Source organism: Lampetra planeri, chromosome 77 (assembly GCF_965212315.1).
Source record: "Lampetra planeri chromosome 77, kcLamPlan1.2.h2, whole genome shotgun sequence".
Classification (NCBI taxonomy): domain Eukaryota; kingdom Metazoa; phylum Chordata; class Hyperoartia; order Petromyzontiformes; family Petromyzontidae; genus Lampetra; species Lampetra planeri.
Window position 1 is genome coordinate 547292 of NC_136182.1, and position 25114 is coordinate 572405.

Sequence of the window (25114 nt, forward strand, 5' to 3'; positions counted from 1 at the left end):
TTTCTGTTCTTTCATTCACTAACAGCCACCGTCGTTTGTGTGTCTTGATGTGGCTGTGGTTCGTTCTGTTCTTTCAATCACTAACTCAGCCGCCATCGTTTGTGTGTTTCGATGTGGCTGTGGTTCTTTCTGTTCTTTGTACTCTTTGGGCTACGCCCATTTCTACCCTTTAAAAGCAGCCTGCATCAGCAGCTTCCCTCCACTTTTTAAGCCTGAAGACGATTGCTTGTGTTGCGATCGAAACATCGTGAAATTTTTATTTATTTTTTATTTTTATTTCTATCCACGTGACTTTACCGAAAGACCCAAAGAATATGAATTCCTACAGTCACGAAAGCTTTAAGTCAATAGAAAGCTATTATTTTCATAATCACCTTGGAAATATTATTTTATTTTTGGTTGTGTGCTGACAACTAATATTTATTAACTTACGTGATAACTAATAATATATTTTTATTGTGTCTAAGTCCTTGCGTGTGTGTGAGTCCATGTGCGTGTCTGCGATGATGTTAGTGTGTGTGAACGTTCGTGTGTGTGTGCATAAGTCCAAATGTGTTTGTGCAAAAAACGTTTGCAAATATTAAATTAATAATGTTTGTGTGTAGACTACTTATATTTCTAAATTCGGTTGCTAAATATTAACATATTATTATGTGTCTATGTCCTTGTGTGCGTGTGACTCGATGTACGTGTCTGCCACAATGTGTGTGTGTGTACTTCCGTGTGTGTGTGCAAGTCGATGTAATCTGTGGGTCCATGTGTGTGTGTACATCAATATGTGTGTGTACGTCGATGAGTGTGTGTAAGTCGATGTGTTTGTGTGGGTCCATATTTGTTTGTTGTAGTCGATATGTGTGTGTATAAGTCCATATGTAGGGCGATGTGTGTGTAAGTATATGTATGCGTATTTGTGCATGAGTCGATGTGTGTGTGAGTCACTGTATGCGTGTTAGTCGATATGTGTGTGTAACTCCATATGTGTGTATCTAAAGTCGATGTATGTGTGTGAGTCCATATGTGTGTGTGTGTAAGTAGATTTGTTTGTGTGTGTGTGGGTCAATGTCTGTAAGTGTGTGTAAGTTGATGTGTGTGTCTGTCTTTTTCGCCTGGGCAATGCTGGGTACTTCCCGCTAGTATCTAATAAATGAAACTGTTCATTCTACCTACGTGACTTTACCGAGTTCATTAACGTTAACATGCGACTCTCTTTCTCTCTTATTCTCTCTCTCTCTTCTGAGCCTTTTTTAGTCGATGACGGAAGCTCATTAACTTTGCACTATAATTCAACATGCTAATAACTTATTTCCATAAGCTCTTTTTACATATACTATTTTACTTGCTAATCCTTCCCTTGCTTTGAATCCTTCTCAAATGTATATAAACCCTTGCTTTTGGCGGCATTCTCACCATTTTTCGCCTGAAGACAGACGCTTCTGTTTCCTCCGAAACGTCGGGATTAATTTTATTTTTTTTCTACCTACGTGACTTTACCAAAAGAACCAAAGAATATGAAACTACACTACTATACAATACTACACTCATTGTAAATGCTGTCGTGGGCTTACTCTCCAACACACCAGTTGAACTCGTAACGAATTGGCACGTTTTGTTTACATAACAAACCTTACCGATGGGCTGTATCGGTTGTTAGTGGCGGGTGTAACTCCGATACAACATTTATATTTATGTAATGCGAGCGTAAGCGGGGTTTCGCTGCTCGGATCTGGGCCAATCATACGGGCCAGGGTAATTGGGGCGGGGCCCAGTATGGGGGCATATGTGAAGGTCCGCCGCTCACCTCGGGTCCAATCGGATGCGAGGGGAACAGGAGCGGAACCTAAGGGGGGAGCCAGCAAGGCGCTATGCGCTGTCGGGATCTGGAAGGTTCGGTGAAGGGCGTGGTGAGAGGGAGGAGACAGGATCACGTGGTGAAGGGAATATAAGTGGGATCCAGGAAGGGCTCCGGGTCAGTTGGTAGAGTCACGAAGCTGGACCACGTTGGGTGGCTGGAGGGGATCCGCGCCATCAGCCACGTGGCTGGAGGAGCTTCGGGCACACCGTCGGCCAGCGGTGTGCGGGGCAGAGGAGCGGAGCAACTGACGGGAGAGCGCGTGTGGGGCGTGCGCGAGGAGCAACTGGTCCGCTGTCAGGACCAGCGGGGTGCGAGTGTCAACCAGAATAGACGCTCCAAGCCTGGGGTTGTCGTTCAGACTCTGTCTTCTCGACAGACCTGTTCTTCACCTGAGGACGGCTGCTTGCATTGTGGCCGAAACGTCGTGAGAATTATTTTATAATGTAAAATTTTTATTATTTTATTATTTCCATTCTACGTGACTTTACCAAAAGAACCAAGAAGATGAATCCCTGCAGTCACGAAACTTTAAATCGAAAATTGTGTTGTGTCTGTTGCGGAACTGGCTCCGACTCAGGGATGGATCCTGAACAGCATCCTTGGGCAATAGGTTTCTTCGCAGGGTTGCCAGGTTCACTCTCCATGATCGGGTGAGGAGCTTGCTAATCGGGGAAAGTCTCAGAGTCAAGTTGCTGCTCCTCTGAATTGAGAGGAGCCAGTTGAGGTGGTTCGGGCACCTGGTTAGGATGCCCTCCGATAGTCTCCCTCTAGTACTCTACCGGGCACGTCCCACATGGCGAAGACCCCGGGGGCATCCCCGGACACGCTAGCCGGACTGTGAAGCTAGAATACGTGTCTAGTAGTGTATAGTATTGTAGTGTGTAGTATAGTGTATTGTCTAGTAGTGTATAATAGTGTATTGTTGTGCGTATAAGTGTAGTGTATCGCAATGTGTAGTGTATAGCAGTGTATAGTGTAGAGTATAGTGTAGTGTATAGTGGCGCATGGTAGTGTAGTGTATAGCAGTGTGTAGTGTAGCGTATAGTGTAGTGTATAGTGGCGCAAGGTAGTGTAGTGTATAGTCGTGGAGTGTATATTAGTGCTGGAGCCCATCGCCAGGGAAATGGAGGTTTGGACTGCCCTACTCAACATGCTGCCACCGCGAACCTCACCAGAACAAGCGGATTGAGAAATGAATGAACGAATACAAATTGATGTTGCTTATGCCTCCAATGAGTCGTTAATACTCGGTAAGGAATAAGTATCATCCCGAGTCACCTGATTTAAGTGGCTAAGAACTACGCAAAACCTCAGTGAACCATCGGGCTTCTTAACAACAACCACCAGTGGGCCTTAGTGGCTGGTGGAGGGAGAAGTAAAATCTACTCTCTTTTTTTTGCTCCTTGAATAATTGTTCTAATAAATACACAATCCTTGATTTAGACTTACAAGTAATGCGGATTCTTAACCCTGACCGTGTGGATTATTTAAAAAGCAAGGTAATTGAACTCGAAGAACAATGCAAGGAGAATACAACTCTTTGTGCGACCTTTTTTGCAAAACAGAACCCAACGTCCCTCACATTCATTGCCGTATGGTCACTATCTTGATCGTCTCATTTATTTATTTCTTCAATTTTTCCTTGGTGTGTTTTGTATTTCGTGTTTGTCTTGTTCGCCACTTTGAAATGCTGCTTTCATTAAAGCACAACATAATTGAATCCTTTGATTCTTATAAATTTATTGATTAAAACCGAGAGTTATGACCCCAATAAAACATTTGATTGTGACTTTGAAAACATTATCTTAAACTGATATGTTTTCTATCTAGTTGCACAGCCACTATATCATGCTCATGTTCCGGAACATACAAACAAGTATTAATAAATAAAAATAACTGTGACCCCTTCAGCATTTTAAACATTACACAATCCAGATTAGCTTAACAAAAAAAAATGCGACATCCAAACAATCCTTAGTTCATTGGTTGTTGGAATACCAACCATATTATTTAAATCAGATTCTTATTCCCCAAAAATATAAGATACACAGATAACAAATATCATATGGCAGATAGCAAAGCACTATGCCAACACTCCACTTCGCAAATATGACTTAAAGATGTGCAATATATTCCTGTATTGTATTCAGATAGTATAATCTTTATGTATATATGAAGTTGCATGCGATCAAAAATAACAACTCAAATTCCAGAACGACTCCCAATTGCTCACGCACCTTAATTACAATGACCAAATTGGAAATGGACGTAAGAAACTTAAAGTTGTTAATGTAAAATATGAAGCTTCGTGTAAAATAATTATATGAAAAGTCAATCATTTGTGTTGTCTTTGGAAGCGGTTGGCAGTTGTAGAACTTGATCTTTCCTCTCGTCCACCCTTCTGAAGCATTCGTCCGCAATGATGCCACTTTTATTCATTGCTTTTATGAATCCATCTATGTCGTTTTCTTCATCGCCTTCCTCATCCCTTCAAAGTAAAGTCTTCCTGCCCCCTGGATTCCAAACAATGCCTAGATGACGATGCGTTGTTTTACTTATTGATCTCAGCCTATTAGTTGGTATTTATAGGACCTCTGAATTTTTCTTTTGTTGATCCGGCTTACACTCAGAATTTACATTTTAAAGTTGTTTGCTTTTGTCCATTGATTTTTATGATATGTTACACTTAATATGCAGTTTTTTCCTTGGTTAAACCATCTTCATGCTATGTGAATTGTGGTGTTAAAAATAATGTAGACCTTGCAATAACATACAATGGATCTGGAAGAGAGGAAGATGAGTAGGCAGCGTGGACACTATTTGCTAATACGCTTATCTGGACATCACCTAAAAACATTCTAATGGACAAGTCCTCCCCTCAAGTCATACAGCATATTGACTTCGATGCATCAAACGAAGAAATTGTATTGATTGTATGCAAAACTGTTATTATTTCTTCACATTTACCAACATGTGCTATTATATGTCCACGTACGAAAATGTTGGTATCGTCATTATCATCAGTTACTGAACGTTCAGCTTAAAAAAGCAATAGCACTGCCATAAATACACATTCTTATATATAAAAAACTGATTATTTGTGATAACTGCACTTTTTCATAGCACAAACAGAGGTCGGAGATATAGAGTGGATAAGGGTTGAAGACTACGAATGTGAGTTTTGTTTATTTAACTTGTAATGTTGTAGGTGTGCCAATAATGTATCAACCGATTCCACCTTCATCAGTCTCTTGTGATCTACATGTATGCATTTGACATTTACGTCTTAGGCACGATGTTGATCATTGGCCAACCTCTCTTAACTTCGACTGTGCCCTAGAAAATGTGGTTAATAAGTTCCTCTGGTCTTAGGCAGATATTTCACAGCATACTGCCAACCTTACTGTCAGTTGTCTACTTTGTATCATAACATAATTAATCTAATAAAAGTTCCAAAATTAATAGGGTAACAATACACATCTCTCCAATATCTGTACCTCAATATGAACATTCAACGAATATTTTTTCACATCCCATCAGCAACACGACATTTTGGAAGCACATCATTTCAGCAACATTGATATTGTAGGGAGTCATATTGGTTGCCTGTTTGTGTTACTCAGTTTAACACGTATGCTTTCGTGACCAATATCTTCTATAATAGAGGTTTTTTGGTTTAGATCGCGTAAATTTGTGTTACTATTTTCAAAAAAGTTGCTAAATATTTCTTATGTTGCTGATTTTCTTGACTGGTTCTATTTGATGAGTTTCCTAACAGTGTCAATAGCTTTCTTCTGTTTCTGTCGAGTAAAAAATAGTTGAATGACTTGCACAGACTTTGACCTTATTTTGTATTTGTTTACATGTGCAGTTCTGACAGTGCTGTTATAGTGGATGATTGATCATTGTATCGTCTTCTCCATCAGGTCTCTTGGATTTCAAATTCCATGACTAATCACTTCGGTACATGCCCCCCCCTTAGTCACCCAGGCCTGTTTTAACTCCCGAGCCTTGTTAATAACATATTTTAGCCCCTTATTGTGATATTACATGGAATCATCCGTAACTTAATGTAGCGCTAACAGTTGTCATGGTGCAAACCTTATTCAAATCATTGCTTCATTTTCTGCCTTCATCTGTCGGCTCTGTAGCTTGTCCAAGTCATATTTCGCCTTCGTGCTCTTTTCCCTGAAATTCTTTCTTAGTTTGATTGTGACCATCATCATTATTAAGCCACCGTCACTTCCAATGTCTGCCCAGAGAAATATCCACTCTTCTTAGTTGACTGAAAATGGTTCGACATTCGTGTATCGTCAGTCCAGTAGTGATATGCACCACAACATGAGTGCTACGTTGATATTCTTGATGATTTGTGGGGGTGAATGGTGTTGATCAGTACAATGTTGTTTAATTTAGTAAATTCTATGAGCTTTGTAAACCCAGCTAATTTGTGTGTCCCATGTGGTGCCTTTCCAGTCATTGGAAGCATTTGTTCACATTATGGATTTACAGTACCATGAGGCTTGCTGAAATTGTGTTGTATTTACTCAATATATGTATTTTAGGTGGGTCTGAACGTATAATTGGAGAGCAAACGAAGTAATTGTACGTAATGGTGATATCATTATTTTAATCGAAAAAAGCCATTCAGCAAGACAGAATTGCTGCTGCAAAATAATCAGAAAAGATGAAGTTACTGGTAAAGATGTTTCAACATTTACTTAAATGTTATATTTGGCAGATATCCATGCTGAGAACGGAATACTTGATAATATTGGAACTTTTCAGCTTGGCATTTGACTTCAAATGGCCATATGCTATCCCATGGAAATATATTATTATGCTCATGCTGAAGCAATTTTGGATCAACATAAACGTCTGAAAGGAACAATCGTGAGATGCTAAATACCAGTCTTGGGCATTCATTAGAGGGGATGGGCAGCTGATTAAAGCTCTAGAAGAGAGTTCCCAAGGGAGAAGGCTCTGCATCATGAAATAGGGGTCCGGCACCAACATGAAGAAGAAAGCGCAAGGCTGGTGAGTATTTGTGGGAACTTGAAGCACAAACTTACCATTAAAACATGCAATATTGATTTTAGATTTAAATTACAAATGTTAAAGTAGAAACACAATTTAATATTAAGCACGTAGTTAGCTGATGTGTAATTTACCACTTTAATTGACATTTCTATTCTTAATTTTGTATTTACATTTGAAGTGCATCACAAACAAAATGCACGTTTAAACAAAACAAGGGTATAGAGGAATAAACACATTGGAAATGATTGCAGATATTTCTTTATGGATTACTTAAAATGATGCATATATTAATTTTGCTCGAAAATATTCACGTCTAATGCAGATGATCAGTTTACTATAACGTCCACAATTTCTCAAGTTAAGTGTAAAGTATGTACATATGCATGCATGTAACGATCGTTAAATGCCATTCCATTTTAGAGATGATGCTGTTTGATGATTAATTGTGTTCGTTGTTATTATTAATAACATAAAATATTTAAATCTGCAGACTTGGAAACAGAGCCACGTATTCATAAGTTCATCTGTAACATAGGATGCTCGTTTGGAGTTTTATTAATCAACCTACAGTTTCTCTAAATCCTCAATAACATCATGTTCTTTAATACATTCCCAATCTGATGGGATTTTTCCCAGCGCCGCAAATTTTAGGTTATAGCGCTTTTCTAAGTCTGACTTGAACTTGCAGACAAACCATTTCCAATATGGCTGTGTGGCTAAGTCTGGTGTTATGCTCCAACAAGCATATTCTGGCCCGGCTGTACGATAATCCTTCCATAGTATTTTTCTGTCTGGAAAAAATATGTTGCAGTTACTGGCAACTAAACTAGTGCAGATGTCGGTGACAAAGTGATCAGTTTCATGCCACTTTCCTCCACTCACTGCCATGGGGCGGTGAATGGGAACACTGTGGTCTCCGTCATGATTGGACATCGTGTTTGTGCAGATGGCTTTACAGGATGGGCACTGCACCCAGCACCCACATAGCTGCCGAAATAATATTTCGTGCGGTTTGTTCTGAACGCTTTGTAAATCATTTAAGCATGCTGAAGAAAATTTATCTTTTAACCCTTCAACCACGGTTTTTAGTCCGTTTGTGAATTCTTCTTTAAGAAATTCAATATCCGTTATTTCTTTGTAGTCGCCTTGGTCCAAAGTGTGTCTTGGGAGCTTGATGGCGTCATCAAGCTGTGTGCAAAATGTATCCAGCCATGAAGATGCATCATACCCGTTGTCTTGTACCATTTCAGTTGCTTTATTAATTGCACGAGTAATTGCAGCTGTGGTATCCCCAAGACTTGACTTTAACATCTCATGAATTATTTCATTTTCTTTTCCCTTGCAATATTCTTCTACACGTTCAGTAATGTATTTCTGAAAGTGTTCTTTTGGATGGTGAATATATTCATCAAATGCTTTAAAATCTTTCTTCTTCGCTAAATCAATGAGAATGTAGTTTTCTAATTTTGATCGATTTCCGTTGAATGCAGAAAATGTGGACTTCATCCTGCCTGCAATGTCAACACAAACTTTATCGTAAACTGCCTGTTCAATGGATGCTTTCAGTTTGTTACACAAAAAATCCACAAAAATAGTTGTGGACGTTGCGCCTTGGCAGCGGATTTTGAAGCTGTTGAAGTATTCTTCTTTCTTACTGGTGAAATATACTAATGGGTCGTTTTCTCTCTGGAAATTTTCATGCATTTTCTGAAATCGCCCCGTAACCTCTGCCAATATGTGCACAGATAAATAAATTTTGAACTTATCTGTGAGCCAAAATCTTCGATTGGATTGTGGAAATTCCTGTATGTCTGAATTCATTACCTCTAAAATTTCACGTATGTAGGATGGTTTGAAATTCGTTCTATGTTTCTCCTGGGTGGTAATGCAGCTCCTGACTTTGTATTTTATGGCAGTAATTAAATTTTTTATTGACTCAGTATCCTCATCTTTGAAATGGTGACTCCGAGTTCCAAGCCATTTCGTGTTCATCATAATGTGTTCGTTTTGATTAACGTAAAATCCTGTCCCTATGTGATAGTTCAATATCACTTTTTCTAGGTGTGGAGTTTGATTCTCGTAAACGTCGTAAAGAAGGTTTTTAATTTCTTTTTTGACATCAAGCGTTGCAGGGCTGGTCATACCGTATTTTATCACTTTAATCCACTCCTTCCAGATTTTATCAAAATCATTCTTCAATTCTTCGTCATTTACTGTATTTACTCTCAATTTTGAAGCCAAATCCTTGCTCTTTCTAATAAGTTGATATTCATAACTTGATCTCTGCAGATCGAGATTTCGTTTTTTGTCTTTTTGAGCCATCAGGGCAGAGTAGTTTTTGTAAGCATCAAATACTAGCTCTTCTTTCACTGTTTCAAATCCTTTTTCAAATTTAACTTTCCATTGAACCAACAATTCTGCATCATCTGCGCTATTGAAATGTTCTTCCATTTTCTTTTTAATATCCTGATAGTTTGACAAAATTCTTCGTTCAATCTGTAATCGTGTCATTGTATCTGCATTGTTATCAATGCTGTTATAGAGTTTGTTTTCCTGCTGAAGAACATGACTCCTGAGTTCCCAAGTCCATTTTCCATACATTTCTTCCAGTTTGGTGTAAGCTGCGATCTCTATGGTGTTCTTAAAGCTGAAAACGAAGTTTTCTGCGAGCAAAGCCGTCCATAGATCCTTAATGCGTGCTTTGAATTCTGATATCTTCAAGACGTTGATTGTTTTTTCTTTTGTCGCATTTCTAAGTAACATTTCTTTAAGGTCTTTAATATTTTGGCAGTAGCTTGGATTTGGTGGAGCCATCGGAGGGTCTCCCTCCCAAAGATGAGCAAAGTAACGGATCTGAGAGTTCACGTCAAACCTGATCACCGCGTCAAATGATGCAACAGCGCACTGCTCCTGGTCTGCAGCCATGCGGGTCATCTCATCGAGTTTCTCCTGAAAGCGTCTCCTTCCCTCCATGTTTTTATTGTGAGCAGTCACTTCTCCTACGTTTTGATGGACAAACACACAGCTCGGTGATAACTTCACCTGCCTCATTCTCAGAAACGCCTGCACAGCAATTTGTAGAATGTCTTGCATTTCAGAAGGGTTCTCTCCAAAAATGTTGATCACGGTCATGTTTCCCAGCCCAATCACAAACGTTGCCAGCTGATTGTCATGACTACGTGTTGCATTTGACAGCTCTACAGAACGCAGTCCTTCTGTGTCGACTATCAGCACAAACTCATATCCCAGCTGTTTACTGAACTCTGCCTCCACCTTCACTAACTGCATGTAGGCCCCTCGGGTGCATCTCCCACTGCCAACAGGAAACTGGAGACCAAACATGGCATTCAGTAGCGTGGACTTCCCACTGCTCTGTATTCCCAGTATTGAGATAACAAACAGCTTCACGTTCCCAATTTTAGCAATGATTTCGTCCAAGATTGAGCTAATCCAAATGAGAGGGACATGTGCAGCATCACCATCCATGAGTTCAAGGGGAAATCCAGAGATCATCATTTCTGCTGCAATCTTGGGCAAAGTAGCCGGGAGTTTGTCAACTGATGGCGTTGTCTGTGAAGCTTCGTAGATCTGACCAACTTCCCTAAAAACGTGATCGATTCCAAAGGAAGAGGCTTCAAGTTCTTCTGATATTTTATCCAACTCTGTTTGTTTTGTAGCAATAGTACTCGTGTTAGAACCTTGTTTTTTCAACGCTTTTATTGCCGTCCAGGCCTGATGATAAGTGAGATGAAGTTGTGATAAGCGATCTGCAGACATATTATCTAAGTATATGCGTAGCCAATGCAGAAAGTATGTTTTTACTGTGCATGCCTTTTGGTTCAAAATTTCAATCAATGATCTCATAAATTCGTTAAGAGGAAATGCTTTTTCAAGCTGTGCTTTCCTAATGCGTGTTTTTTCTCCTAAAATATTACTTTTGTATTCCTCAACACTTTGTCCCCCCCTTACCGTCATGCGTTTCAATTCTTTGTCTTTCTTGCACCACGACTGCCACAATGTCCCTTGAAGAGGCAAAAATGTCTCCTTTATGGAACACAGCGGCTTGACACTTATAAGACTCAGCAAAACTTTCGCCATATCCTTGCCCTCTTCACATTGTTTATCATCTTCATCAACAATGAAGCCATGCTGTCTTGCAATAGTTGAGCAAGCTTCGATGTTAATTTTTATTTTTGAATTGTTTAAAAACAATTTGATTATTGACGTCAATTCATCGATTAACTCAGCCTCATTTCGATTTTCGACAGCAATTTTCGCGTTTGTTCCAGATACTCCGCTGGAAAATCTCTTTTTGTCAGCACAGAGGCAAATTAGCGGCTTTGAGGAACTCAAACATTCGTCTAAGATACGTTTGCCTTCTTCATTGCGATCACCATCTGACAGTAAAATAACATTTATAGACGAAATCTCATGTAAAAATTTCACCTGTGCTTTGTGTTCTCTTGCATCTCCGTGGAGATTAGTGAATGCTATGCAGTCATTAAATACATCATTGTCCTTCCCACCTGGAAGATACCAGGCGATCTCTGCAACTCCTTTCATTAGTTGAACATTCCTGCTGCTGCCTCGGCAGTGCCTATGAAAGAAAACTCGATGCGTTTGATTGCCGAGCAGAGAGTTCATTATCTGAGATTTCGATGAAAGTGATTTACCAAATCTTATGAAGGACACGAGTGCAGTGTTGGCATCATTGATTGCACAGTTTTTAGATTGCCATTCGTTGGTAGATGCATCACGGTATTTCCAGCTCTTTTTAATCTGTCTGAATGACCATATAGGGAATTCTGTTTCTGAACGACAAGGATTTGGAACTAAAAGCGGAAGTGCGAACTGAATGAATGAAAGTTTGGTGTAAATGTACTGCCTTACAAAATTGTCTCCACAATGGAATATTGCCATTTGTAAGTCCATAGGGTGAATGTGGGTTTCAGTGTTTGTCCTAGGCCCTTCGCTGTTATTTATTACGTCATCATCATTATCATCAGAAAAGAAGCTATCACTATTAGGGCTTTTATTTGTATTTGTGGACTGAGATAAGTTGTTTAATTTGTCTTGGTTTTGATTTTCACACTGAAAACTAACACATCTTGCTCGATAGTCAATCATCATCAGTTTTTGCAGATAAGAAAGAGCAAGTTCTTGTTCTGTGCATCGATCAGGGTTAGTTTGAATTGGAGACCTGTTGATAACACATACATCACTTGTGTGTAATTCTTTGGGGTAGTATTTTTTCAGCGAAAGTCTTTCTAGCAGATTCATGAACTTTTCATCATCATAATTTCTTCGTGGTTGAATAGATGGCTTATTTTGTAATTCTTCTTGCCTTGAATATGTGTCCTCTTTCAATCCCCCCTGGGAAAATATTCCTGCATTTTGCATCCTACATTCTTTCTTTGAACTACATGGTTGTTCTTTGAAAGTTCCAGCGATAAAGGATTCCAGCATCATATCAAGTTTATTCCAGTCAGTTGGCCCTATTTCACTGCATTTAATCACATGGGAAACTTCAGCACACATTGTTTCTTCGACCTGGGATCTCATGAAATCGAACTGTTTTTGCTTTTCGGCAAGAGTCCTTGCATTAGACAAACCTGTGCGTAACACGTATGCCTGAGCTCTGGATTTGTCTTGTAGCATCAGTCTTGAGTACTCTCCGTAAGCTGACTCTAGTGCATGTTGAAGATGATCAATGTTGTCGTAATCCAGGGGATGCTGAAATCGTTTTTCTTTTACACAGTAGCCAACAGCAGAAGCAACTGAAATGATGAGTAGCTCTTGTTCGATGAGTTTTGTTCTTCTCAGTGATTGACAGAATGAATTAAATGCATGTGTGATTTCTTTGTTTCTTTTTTCATGTATTTCTGAATAAGTTGGTGAAAAGCCAACTTTTAAATGTTCTTCTGCTTTTGATAAGATGTTCACGAGATCTTTGAAGTCAGATAATTGATTAGAGACTCCTTCAGACTCATTCAGCCACTGCATAATGGCGGCGAATTGTGGAAAACTGTCAACGTCACAGCTGTTTGGCTCCATAATAGACCGCATAAGCTTTGTGATTTTCACCGTTTCGGCAGGTGCTGTAACAATATTTGACAAAAATGATTGGAGGGCTGGGTGAGATAAACAGGTATTTATCCAGGTTAAATTGCTTTTCGTTTCATCATATAACGTTTGTTTCAAATCAAGTATCTTTTTTAAATTATTTTCTATGTCGGATTCTTGCCCATGTTTAATATCTTGCATCACTGACCTGGCTTTAGCGTTAGCAGAGACCAATATGTCCTCAAGACAAAAATCTTGATTTTGGTTTGTCAAAAGTGTGTATGCCTCCTTGAGCCCGCTAGCTATCAAGGTATTTTGAAAATGATCCTTGTGGTTAAACTTGACAATGTCCCACACTGGAACCAATGATGTGCCTAGATCAATGACAGACCACGTCTTGGTGTTGGATACAATGTCGGTTTTCCATTGTTGAAGAGAACAAAGGCCAGTTGATCCACCTATTGTACCTATGGAAAATGTCACCTTACTAAGAAGTGTAGCATTGTATTTTTCAGAAAATTCCGTGGTAAATTCGGATGCCATCATGCTCACACCACCTGCACTGCCACTGCTGTTGCAGGCAGAATTGGAATACCTTTCCACTGCCTCCGATAGCATATTTCTCTCTTGCTTTTCCTCATCTGAGCTGATGCCCTCTGCTGATGCTTTCCACTTAAATATCCCACCAAAGTGGACAGGGCCTGTATGGGCATGAGAGCCAAAGTTCTCGAAAAAACGTCTTAACCTGTTTCTTAGCACATGCGGTTTAAAATAATCCTTGGCGGTTTGTAAAGTGTTTTCAACGCTTTTTAATTCCTCCAACGCCTCATCAGAGAGCTTGAGTTGATTAAAGTCAAGACTTCCTGAGGCAAGTGGTAGGTACAGGTATTTAGCGCTATGAATGCAGGTATCCGTGGGATTTTCTTGTTGCTTTTTTTCATTGTGTAATGCCTTGCTATGTCGCGAGGTGATTTCTTCCTTCAACGCCTGTAGGAAACCTTCTTCTGTCGTTATGGTATTGAATCCCATTATTTCCACTGCTGTCTCAAATATGTTTTCCTCTTCAGATGATGGAAACTCTTGTTTCTTTATCATCGGCTGATGTACTGGCCCAGCAAGATCAAACGACATTGGGATGTTTAAGAGTTTGCCTCTTTTCTTTAACCTATCCTTTATTTGACCAGTTCGATACACCCCTTCCAAAGCAAGTCCTTTAGATGCATTTTGTAAAAGACTTAGATGTGAAATAGTCCCACGTAAAGTTGAAATGTCTGATAAATCTAACTTCTTTAGATAAGTGTTTGCCATTTCATTGAGATGGCTGCCATCACACAATGGGGTTTGTTTTGCTCCTTTCAATTTCATTTGCTGCTCTGTCTCAGTCTCTACGTTGGCCTCACCACTGTGAATTAATCTTTTCTGATGGATTTGTTCCGGATGCTGCTTTGTTGGTGCATCTTGCTTCTGTTTGTTTCCACTTGGCTCACATTGTTGTGATTGTTTTAAAACAACTTCATTGCCCGACATTCCCACTAACTTACACAATGCCTTTTTCTCCCATGAATGCCGGCAATGTGGTTCTATGATTTCAAATTCATCAGGGCCAAAATATTGCAATGCTTCTACATTGGTGATATCCAAAATATCTCGTAGTTTTGGAATCCAAAAAGTTGTTTTAAGACCTAAGTCTCTAAGTACTTTGGCAAGCTCATCCTCAGCTTTTATGTCGTGTGCCTCCTCTTCAGACATAGCCTTGAATACACACATAGACATCGTTCTTAATTAGTAATACAACATTTAACAATAATACAAATCAATGTATAATTCAGTTGAATATTGAATGTTGTTTTTAATCATAGCATAACAAATATTCAGACGAATAACCAAAGTTCATCACCTATTTTAATGTCAAACATCTGTGAGAAATATTAAATAAAGAATATGAATATGAAATAAAGTATTTCCTTATACCTACCATGCTTCTCTACGTTTTTAATAATACCAATTAAATTTAAACAATTGATTAAGCCGTTGCATGTTGAAATTTGGAATATAACAGTACGGAATTAATTCCTTTAACGGAAGCTTGTGTTGCCTCCGAAACGTCGTGATTTTTATTTTATTTTACTTTTATTAATTTTAATGTTTTACCTACGTGACTTTACCGAAAAAACCTAAGAATACTGATGGGAAGTGTTTTAATTTCCCATGCTATAACAAGCAGCACTTAAGCCATGGCACCATAGCTAATGGATCAATCCTGCCCAGCTTCTGTGCTCAAGCTCCACACATGGTTCTCATGCCACTTGGCCCGAAACTGTTTTCCTCAAAAAACTACTTTCCAATTGAAAACGTTTTTGACTACATGTCATTTCCTAATGAAAATGTTGATAAAAGTCGGTCTTTAGCCAATGCTACACCGGCCCCTAGAGGTAGTAGTAAGGGGTGTACTGGGATGGGGCCAACGTCATGTATCTAAAAAAGTGGTGAGGTGCTTGGGGGGATACTATGAGGTCTGGTCTTAGAGATCGTGTGTCTACTGTGCAATTGCAGGATCTGATAGAGGTTAAAAGTGGTGGTTCTAAGGTGTGGTGGTATCAAGAGCTTTGACCGTGATGACATCTTGATCTGAAAGCCAACGCTCTTTGTGCCAGAGTGAGCTAAGGCCACACACACACACTGTGTGCCCCTGCGCGAGAGTAGGGTGGTCTTAGGCACTGCTCAAAGCTACAATCACACTGGGGTCAATCGATCGCATAGGGATAATGTCTTGGGCATCACATTATATTATCCCAATGTGATATTGTACTTTACATTATCCCTATGTGATAATGTAATGTACGGTACATTATTCATTGTAGTTGCTGCTGAAGTGGTGATGGACATTTCTTTTTCGGGGGCTTGTATACATTGATTACCATCACATGGCCAACCATGACGGTTATTATTCATGTGCCATCATTTGTGGTACTGGACTTGAGAGCTCGGGCCTTTAGGCCTTGCCTCATGCAGGTGGTGAGCTGATGTTTAGGTTGGTTAATGGCAGCACCAATGGTGTAACCATTATTTCTGTAACTCGCTATTAGCGTGCTGGCACAGAATGGTATACTCTTCTTTGAATGCAAAAATGTGTACATCTTCTTTTAAGCTCATCATAACTACAGTATCAGATGAACAGTTATATGATTTGACTGCAGTCTCCCTAATTCTGTATTAGGTGTGTTTTTCGAATTCGTAATCCACTTTGAAGCTGTGAATAGCAATTATTATATGCATAAAATACTTTACAACGAAAATAAATATAAATTCATGAATATATAATGGTCAGCACCAATGATTGGTGGAAAATCCACCACCGCCGCAGTCGCTGCCCACCACTTGCATTGGCATTGGCTGCTGACATTCGGGCTATGCCCATTTCAAACCTTTGTAATATGAGGACATATCCGGGTTGCTGTTGGATTACACCTCGTACGATGATTGGCTCTGACGGTCCTGGCCCATAGCCAATGGGGAGAAGTCTAGGGGCATGGCCCTGACGTAATGGGAATGTGACATCTGTAAGTAGAGGATTGGTTCTGCTGGCTTTAGCCACAGCCAATGGGGGGACGAGTCAGGGGCGTGGTCCTGGGAGCGTATGATGGAGTCTAGAAGATTCCATAGAGGCTACCCAGGATTGGTGGAAAGGTACCATGTGACCCAGGTATTAAAAGGGGTGGAGACGAACAACACATGGTCAGATCTGGAACGAACGGAGGGTGAGGCCATGCTGGAGCGGGATCCAGGCTGCCACGTGGCCGCGTGTGTCTCTCTTTCTCTATCCCTCTCACGCTGTCTGTCAGCAGCGTGAAGGAGTGTTGTTTATTACATTGGTGACAGAAGTGTCTCTTGAGACCGTTTGGACGATTATTAGAAAATGTCCAAGTACCTCAAGAAAAGAAACCCACCAGATCCTCCGTCGGATGAAGATGTCGAAGCGGACGAGGACGAGCTGCTGGGAGCCACGGGTCCTTTACCACCGTCTGCTACTCTCCCCAATGCCATGCATCGATGACAGGCCGGCGAGACGACGTCTCCGGCTGCGGACGAGGGGTGGCATCGGCTGGCGGAGCAGATAGAGTCGCTCGGTGCGATCCTGCTAAATCTTGCAACGGCGGTCGCGTCATCAGCGGCCCTCGGTCGGCCGCGTGGAACTCACCCAAGGGCCGATGACCAAGATTTTCAGCAGGAAACGCCATCCGCCATTACTCCTGCCGCGGATGGGGAGGCCTCCATCTTGGGCGGGGCTGCTGCCACGCGGCCGCCGGACGCCATCTTGTCGGAGCCGCGTGCTGCGCGGGGAGCAGGATCTGACACGCCCGAGGCCTCGCATATTCACCGCGGCCATCGCCTTCTTCAAATTAAAGAATTTGTCGCCAGGGGCGACTGGAGCGCGTTCACGTGGCGGTTCGAGTCAGCCTTTCGGTCGGTGCGATGGACGGAGGCAGAAGCGCTGGAGGCTCTGCCCACGCTATTGTACGACGTCTCCTTGGCAGTCTTTTGCTCCATCCCGGCGAGTAAGAAAAAGACGCTGCGTGACGCTTTCGCAGAAATGGCGGAGTTCTACGAACCGCTGATGGCGGCTACCAGGAAATTTATGCAGCGGTGTCGAGGAGCGGAAGAATCGCCCTTGGCCTACCGAGGGGCGCTGTTGGCGCTTGCCATGGCCGCCTACCCCGATTCGTCTGCCGATCTCCTGGATCCTCTCATCCTTTCCAGAATGATTGAGTTAGCCCAGGAACTTAACATCTCATTACCGGTGTGCGGCCATGAACCGCTAACGTCTCGATGGGCGGCGCGCTGTTTGGACACCAAGTTCAACCTCAAACGCTGGGACCAGATGGCTGCATGGACGGGAGATCCTGAGATAGACGGGCCACCATTGGGATGGGCTCCACATCGTGTCGTCCACGGCTCCAACGATTCCAGCGACGACGAGGTGATGGCAGCCGTTCCTCGCTGGGTTCCGAAACGCCGGCCACGCGAGCAGCGTGATGGGGCCGGACATCCACGAGCGGAGACCGGGGTGACCGACCGCCGGGCGGCGGCGGCCACATGTTTTAAGTGTGGCCGATGAGGCCATTTCGCCCGGGATTGCCGCTGCCGACTTCAACCTCCTCCACCGGATGCGGATCCACGGCACCCTCGGGCAAGTTGGCACATATCGGACACCCGGCAGGGTTTGAAGGACAACGAGCCCCCGGATGTTCCACCTCCAACGGGGCCTGTCCCAGACACAACGGAAACCAAAAATTCTTCTTCTTCTCCACTGCAACCACCTCCTGCTGAACAGTCGGAGAGGGTCCGGCGTCGCGTACATGGTCGAAGTCTCTCCCATTTCGCTAATATGGTTTTCCTTGCGGTCTGTCACCCTGGAGTTACTGCGCTACAGGGGCACCCTAATGTATGTCTGTTGTTATAATGTTTTAATTCCTCTGCGCGCTGGCGCCCACTCCCCTTACCTTGATAATGCGGCAGGGACGCCCTAAGATGTTATTCAAAGGGATTCGGGCTGTCACTCTTTTCCCATCCAAGACGGCTGACTATTTACACCGGCGGGGGGGGGGGTGATGTAATGTGAGGACATATCCAGGTTGCTGTTGGATTACATCTCGTACGATGATTGGCTCTGCCGGTCCTGGCCCATAGCTAATGGGGAGAAGTCTAGGGGCGTGGCCCTGACGTAATGGGAATGTGACATCTGTAAGTAGAGGATTGGTTCTGCTGGCTTTAGCCACAACCAATGGGGGGATGAGTCAGGGGCGTGGTCCTGGGAGCGTACAATGGAGTCTGGAAGATTCCATAGAGGCTAACCAGGGTTGGTGGAAAGGTACCACGTGACCCAGGTATTAAAAGGGGTGGAGACGAACAACACGTGGTCAGATCTGGAACGAACGGAGGGTGAGGCCACGCTGGAGCGGGGTCCAGGCTGCCACGTGGCTGCGCGTGTCTCTCTTTTTCTATCCCTCTCACGCTGTCTGTCAGCAGCGTGAAGGAGTGTTGTAAAAGAAAGGCAAATAAAGACTGGATTCCAGAAGTCGCTTCCACGACCTTTATTACACCTTTATAAAGAGTTTGTCTTTAGAAGCTGATTCCCTTTTTCCTGGTGACGACCGCTTGTGTTGCGATCGAAACGTCGTAGTTTTTTGTTTTTCTTTGTAATTGTCTTTGGACCTATCTACATGACTTTACAGAAAGACCCAAAGAATATGATTTCAATTATTTGTTTACTACAAATGCATAATTAAACATGCCATTTACACGACAGAGACATTCCAGTCGTGATGCCAACAGCGACCTTAATCTTCACAATGCAAGTGCCAGAGTTGACCGTCTCATGGACTCACCTCTCGTTTGCTCAGAACACAAAGGAGGCTGGAACTCTCTTCCTGACCCTCTTTATAGACAGACAAGTGCGATGGTGCGGTGGAGTTGCATTGTGTCCAGCTTGAAAATATAAACAAACCAAACACGTGATTAATTATTTTCAAAGTACACTACAAAGTAACCACAGTTTCAGATAACTGTGAACTATGCATGAGTTTACTGACTCACATAGACTTTCATTTAAAGGTTATTACAACAACATACACATTGATACAGCATCTAAATATAAGTTAATCTGAACAAAAACATTAAAACCGGATGGATCCCAAAAGCATGGTGGGAGGTGTTGGTCATTGCAATACTCAAACCCGACAAACCAACCGATGACCTGGGAAGCTATGGGCTAATATTACTCATGTGAACGACCTACAAACTCCTGGAACGCATCATCCTCCAGAGGATCAGCCCCCTCGTCGAGTCAGTGATCCCTGGAGAACAAGCGGGATGTGTGGACTTCTCATCGGACTATAGCACAGCCTGGATTAAGGACTTGATGTGAAAGTTCACAAGGACAATTCCTTGCCTGAAAACAATCCTCGTGATATGGACGACGCTGATCAATAGCTCACTGCGTGTCTATATGAGCAACAAAGCCAGCTCACCCTGGCTCCTTATTGAATATGCAGTCGACCCTTCTGCATCACGACTTTCCCCATCGCGGTTTCGATATATCGCGGGGTCGGCATAATAAATATAATGGGACTTTTTGGGGGAGTTTTTGGGAGTTTTGCGAAAACCACAGACGACATGCGAAGGCCAGCAAATGACACACAACGAGTTTAGTAACGCACAAATGCATCAAATATATGCATAATATCAATGTATTTTTTGTTTAATACCATAAATATACACAATTTTTCTTCAAGTAAAACTTTGTGAAAAGTTAGTTTGCGCAGTGGTTTGGAGGATGCCAAGCTTATTTATGGCAGCCTCTCACGTGATATCTCACAGCCCCCGCGAACTCCCCAGCTGGAGGTGCTCGCTCGCTCGCCACGGGGACCAAAATATTTTACGCGTTTCTTTACAGATCGCGGGGGGGGGGGGGCGGCGCCTCTAACCCCTGCGATGTGAAAGGGTCGACTTAGGGCTGAACGATTAATCAATTTCAAATCGAAATCGCAATTTGAAAGAATGCGATTAGCAAATCGCAAAGGCTGCGATTTTTTGCGATTTGAAAAGTTCGATTACTTTCTTATTGGAATTTTATTATTTTGTACTATTATAACTTTATTTAACTTAACAATTGTTCTATGTTTTATTTTTCTATTTGAATTAAAACATTTTAATAAATACATGTTGGAAGCAATTCATGTATTTTAAGTTATCGTCCTTGCATTAGAATATATAGAGCAGTTCATATTTGATGGTATTATCTGGCAATGCTCCATCACATGTTTTAAATCTATTACACAGTGAATATTGAACTGAAGCTTGACTAAATTTTTATAATCGCAAATCAAATCGCAACATCTTTCAGAAAAATCGCAATTAGATATTTCCCCCAAATCTTTCAGCCCCTCGATCGACTGAATGCATGTTATAATTTTTTTAATGTCTTGTCTATTTTGAATGTCGCACTTCCTGACAGACACATATGCATTCACTGCATGCCAGAAGTCACGAAAACCAGATGGCGAATCCACAACAGCATTAGAATGAGAAGCGGGTAAACATAATCAATGAGACATCGATCAAATGGGTATGATGATAATAACCAGAGCTGAGGAGGGCCTGGAAGAAGTAGTACATTTTGCTTCCCGGGAATTAACCGAACTCGTGTTGTGAAGGAGGAAGACGTTCATGACAGGCCATAGAGGAATAACTATTGCATGGGCAAGGAGTGACCCAGGGAAATTTCTGAGAGAGAATATACGCAAGGGTGGACCCATGGCAAAACACCATAAACTCGCTGCTCACCCAAGGGCAAATCCAGGGCAGAGAGACAAGTATGCCCCTTGCCATTTGACTCTCTGAATTAACAAACCCTGGTGCCTGGAAAGTTGAAACGTTCAAATGCCAACCATGCAAATGAACATTCTTAAACATCATGGAATTAAAAATTACCTTTGGTGATACTAGATATTGTTAAGTGACAACACAGCACATAGTCAGGGGGTTGTGAATACGACTAGTTACATGTTCTATTAACATCCACTTATCAATACATAAGTGCCATGAGATCTGAGTTAAGCATATAAACTTGATAATGACGTATGGAAGATTTGTACTGAAGTATTGAACCAAAGGATCATTCAGAAAATATACGTAATACGAATTACGTATATTCTCCACGACAAAAATAGCATGCATTCCAGGGGTATAACCAGAGCCTGCCAACCGCCTTTGTCTTCCCAGTGACTGTCATTGCATGCTGCAGCAGGAATTAATTTTAAGGATGAGTCGACCTAACGAGAGAGGAAAGCCGTTTCACAATCAACATGGCTACAGACACACACAACACCTAGGGGCAATTAAGTGTGTCTGTGCTCACACATATCGTGGGATGACCTCCGAAGGGAAGAGTTTGATAGGGGTTATGACATCAAGTACCAGGATGTCTGCGGAGCCAGAACCAGGGATGATCTCAGGCTGACCCGATGGATGCACCACGTGTGCAAAGGTGGGAGGAGAATGTCGGGCGGTAATATATACTAGGTAATTAATCAAATGAGCTAGAAATTACATATAAACAGCACACAATCATATTAGTTCTGCACTGGCAGACTCCGGGACTTTCTCTCGTGACTGGCAACAGAGTTCAGTTCCTGCTGAGGCACACTAAGTGTCACGAGAAGGATTCTATTACGTTTTTTCGTTTGTTTTGGGCCGCTTGCAGAGCCAAGGACTGCGCCTGTAGTGTTGCAATAAGTTATGTGGTAGAAGAAAATTGTTAATAAGAGCACCCTAGTGGTGAGGTCGTCTTATACAGCTATTTTCATGCCACTGTCGTGCGATGGAATGTTCTGTTAAATACTGCACATTCATTGGAAAGGGCGTAGGGAGCCTGAAGTGCAACACATACAGGTTTCCCTGGCTTTGTGGTTGTAGATGTGTTCCAAGAAAAAAGGCACACAAACCGAAACCACACAGGGCAGCTTACCTGCCAAACAGTTCATAGAGTACACATATACACACAATGGTGCCCCACGTCCGATCACGAAGCCGTATATGAGTGAATTAAAATTGCATATAGCGAATTTTGAGTAGAAATACATTCGTCCAAAATACATGATATTACACAAACCGAACCCGCATAAAGTGAGAGAAACCTGTACTGACTAGCGGCAACCTTAGTCTACACCACGTCACTTGTATGTGCATTTATTTACGTACACATACACACCTCACTTGCATACTTTGGTGTTTAGATTGTGTCCTGTGTTTAAACTAAAGCACGATTTGTTCACCACAAGTATACGTGGTTAATGCAGACATGAATCCTTGCAAAGGTTGCAGTTTGGTGTTTTAACATCTTAACACCTCTTTCATTTCCAGAAAGGGTAAAACCCTTTTTTATACCCTGGGTTTTTGTTCTATATTTTTCGTTAATGACCACATGTCCGAACACTGTCAAAGAAGGTAGTATGCACTGTGATTGGCATATCAATAGATAATGCGTTTGATAAATCAAGACTATTAAGGATGTCGCTAATGTTGTGTTTGGGCTAAGTATAGTATTACAAACCAACATCAAGGTTCGCGTAAGTGCAAGTGTTCAGGCAAGATTCATGTTTGACATATTTTTAAAACGTTATTTTGTGTTGCCTAGACTGTTTTGGTGTGTTTGCATGCAGTCCGATATTACAGGGCCATTCGTTCAACCTATTATACATCGCTAACCCATTAGACATTAACATGCAGTTTAACATGGTATTATTTTTTAAACATAGCCTGTTAACATATCTGATTTACAATAGCCAGCCTATATTAACCACACATAGTTTACAATGTACGTTGTAACATCTATGCCGTATATAATTTACCTGTAACTGATTTCAATAGTTTTAGCCTATTACTGGCCAATGTGCAGCCGACTTGCATCTCTTATAATACTCACGATGTTCAGGTGATGGAAAGCCGTAGGGCGCAAGTCATTTGCTCCGTCTCTTCTGCTCTCTGGATTCACCCCGGTTTTATATTCAGATTCACAAAAAGGTGGAGCTTCCCAGACTCCACCCAGTGCTTGATAATAACGAATGCGCGTGTGTGTGCCTGTGTGTGAGAGACAGAACGCGTGTGTGGACGTGAAAGAAAGATTGTGAGCGTATGTCCTTTGAATTGTTGAATATTGCATATTACCGCGGCAGTGAGGATAGCAGAGGTGTGGACTCGAGTCATGTGACTTGGACTCGAGTCACATGACTCGAGTCATGAATTTGATGACTTGCGACTCGACTTGGACTTGCATAACAATGACTTTGTCCCACCTATGAGATGTGGACTCGAGTCATGTGACTTGGACTCGAGTCAGACTCGAGTCATGAATTTGATGACTTGCGACTCGACTTGGACTTGCATAACAATGACTTTGTCCCACCTCTGGAGGATAGCGCATTAAGAAGGAGTGTCTCCAGGAATCGGACAATGAGATATAATTTCCAAATTATACTAAGGCTCTCAAAGCACTAAAACCTAAATCATACACTAACTTGTTATGTATATATGTGGAGCATCATGGGCGAAAGAACAAATGAGTAGAACTCCATTATATATCCACATATAAATAGAAAAATAGTTTAGTCCATTGACCGTTTATTTTTCCAGGCGAACATCAGTCACCAAGTGGCATTTGTAAGCAGTCAAACTACAGATTGGTATCGATATGCTAATCAGATCCAGCATTTCAGATTTTTTTTTCGTCTCAATTCTATATTTTTCTTGAGCTTTTTTTTGCTTGGAAAGCATCCCACTGTTTCAGAAGAGAGCAAGCCAGCCAACCCCACATTTAGAGCCTTAAAGTGCCCCTAGCCTGGCACAGGCGCCGTGGTGACGTCGCCGTCACTTTGTGGCGAATGGCGGATATTGGTATTGGTGTGTGGGGAGTGGAAGTGTAGCGGTGAGCGCACTGCGCTACAAAAGTGGCGACCCGAGTTCGATTCTTGCTCACGGCTAACATCAGTGCCGGCGTCTGGTGTGTAAACATCGCCACTGGGGAGACAAAGGCAGCCGGGCGTGGCGCTGGCAAATCACCCCCACGTGTGCCGTGCCGGCATTCATAGGCGCTGCTCACTAACAACACTTGTCCCTATAGCCTGTTAAGGCTACACGGGGGATCATTGTCGTCGTGGTGTGTGTGTGTCTCTGTCTGTCTGTGTGTGTGCCTGCAATTGTGGTAACTCATTGCCCCCTTTCTGACTAGCATCAGGACCCAAGGTTCATGAAAGTAAAACAGTGTTATTTTCTATTCATGTTACTTTATTTAACGTTTAATTTTACTTATTATACAGTATTTTATATTGTTACATAGAAAAGTACAATACTCCTAATTGTGAGTTTGACTGCTTCTCTTTCTGTTGAACCATAGCACATTTCTTAACACTGACCATATGGGCATTTAAATACAGTGGGTTTCATGGGACCTCGTTTGCCAGTACCAACATATGAGAATAGGTTTTTCCCTTTTTTCTGGCAACAAAACAGGTTAAAACACCAAACTGAAACCTTTTACAAGGAATCATGTGTGCATTAATCACAATATTTGTGGTCAGAATTCAAACAATCCTAAGGGGGGAT

General features: G+C 41.9%; 1 protein-coding gene and 1 pseudogene across 2 annotated transcripts in view; both read right to left on the reverse strand.

The window, feature by feature from the left end:
* Window positions 1-25114, reverse strand: part of LOC144738050 (uncharacterized) — a 478363-nt gene that overhangs the window by 121290 nt on the left and 331959 nt on the right. The gene's annotated exons all lie outside the window — the stretch shown is intronic.
* LOC144738049 (interferon-induced very large GTPase 1-like) lies at window positions 3576-23625 on the reverse strand (annotated as a pseudogene). Its single transcript, XR_013589123.1, has 2 exons — window positions 23439-23625; window positions 3576-14707 (listed from the first exon to the last, which is right to left on the reverse strand). The product of XR_013589123.1 is annotated as an interferon-induced very large GTPase 1-like (transcript).